Source organism: Camelina sativa, chromosome 1, assembly GCF_000633955.1.
Source record: "Camelina sativa cultivar DH55 chromosome 1, Cs, whole genome shotgun sequence".
NCBI lineage: Eukaryota > Viridiplantae > Streptophyta > Magnoliopsida > Brassicales > Brassicaceae > Camelina > Camelina sativa.
Window position 1 is genome coordinate 22,877,279 of NC_025685.1, and position 2,182 is coordinate 22,879,460.

Genomic DNA, 2,182 nt, shown 5'->3' on the forward strand with positions numbered 1-2,182 from the left:
TAAAGGTAGATTTATAGAAATTTATGCTTCTCATGCAACACAATGATTTTATCTCACTCTTTTTTTTTTCTTGGGCAACTGATTTTATCTCACTCATGTGTTCTACAAATTAGTACTTCCAGACTACCCCATAAAGTAACCATTTTATGGTAAATTTCAGTAGAATCAAACAAGGTTTAAGGTTCGTCTAAACATAATACAGTATGCTTATATTATAGCTTACCAAAATTTGCTTATATCATCCAAATAAAGAAAAACATAAACTATTTGTGAGCATCACATCGCAAATTTCAGAGTTTTAATTATATCATTAATCTAAACTCGAGTAAAGTGACATTAGTAAGGAAAAAAAAAAATTAACAATCAAGCAGTAACTGGAACATCATCATCAACAGGTGAAGAAGTTTTCTTCTTGCAGCAACAAGTGTTGTATAGTTTACAATATCCTCCAGCAGGAAACCCTAACTGATGGCAAAGTCCATTGCAGTCAGGTTTAACAAAAGATCCACATACTCCAGGACACATCCAGTTGTATATTTCAGGTCTTGCCTCTGAACCTGCGAATATTTATTACATTCATAGCCAAAAAAAAAATCACACTGGTTATGATACATTGCATACATATTCGAAAGTTCATACATAACAAAGTTAAATATATATGACCAAGAAAACTTTTTTTTTTTTTTTTTTTTTTAAAAAATTTTTTTTTTTTTTTTTTTTGACAAAACTTATTTTGTTTTTTTTTGTTTTTTTGATTAAAAACAAAACTTATTTTGTTAATTGTAAAAGATTACCTGAAATCAAAAGGATGAGAACAAGAGAAATCATCATGAGTGTATTCTTGCTTGCCATTATATTTAAAATTTTCTGTTTGTGTTTCTCTTCTTTGCGTGTCTTAGTCGTGTTATAGAAAATTAAACCACATAAAACCTACTACTCTATATATGTGTGTGTGTGTATAAGCGTTTATCTCAAATCCTCGTATTAATTTTGAATTTCAGTTTGTCGAAATCAGCGGTATTTTTAATTGTGCAAATTACCAAAATGTAGAAGAGATTTTGGAAGGAAGTAAATAAATACTCTTTCTTTATGTGGCTGATTTTTTCCTTAAAACTTTCGAAATTCAAGATTCTGATATCTTTTACCATCAGTTTTTATTCTCTTAGTCCAAATATCTCTATCCAGGGACGACTAGACGAGTAGACTGGGGCCTATCCAAGCTGTTATTAAGAATAGTTTACGTAATATCTTTCAAAAACATTATGATAGAAACTTTATATCAAAGTCATTTTTCAAAAACAAAAAGCCCAAGCAAATATATAAAACGGTAAGAACAAATGAAATGTCTAAAATAAAAACCATAGAAATAGTATACCATTCATTATATTTAAAAATTTAATGATTGCAAAACCAGACCAAAAAGCTAACGAAGGCAGGCCACGTCTTCGAATTCGAAGTCATAGCTACAAAAATAATGAATCGTCAGTCAACACTTCATCACCCAAGATAACTTATATATATTGTTTCATCTTCTGAAGTTTAAGTTGTTTAAATAAAAAGTTACAATTGAGTCTTTAAATAAATAAAGTAATAAGTAAATATAATCAATTTATGAGCTATCACTATTATATTCTACGTCTTCTAATCGCTTCTTCTTTGTTTTCATGATCCATGACGCAATGTTTAAATTCTTGTTCCTTTGATGGAGCAAATTGCACTTTTTTCATAATTTTACGACATTTCTTTTGAATATTCTGCATATTATTTTAGTTATGGTATAGATTGATTGTGAGGTCAATAACACAAAAAAATATGGAAAGATATACGTACTTGATGTTCCTTATGACGAATAATTTTGCCGATGGAGTGTAAGTGTTTACATCTAGTCCATTTTTTTTTAGTTTTGTCCCACATGAATTACTTAGGTTTTGTTGTGTATGCATATTGACTGACCTCGTCAAATTTCAGATTTAATACTTTCAATTGCTTTGCTAGTTTTATAATTGTTAGCATGATGCGTTCGTCAATTTGGTTCAATGGTGAGTGTACAAGATCTTCCATTCTACTTCAATAATTCAGTATCTTCATCATAAACGTAGAAACAGAATTAGTAACTCAACAAAAACAATTAATTCTTCTATCATTCTAATCATTCTAATTTATTTTTGAAATTATGAAAATG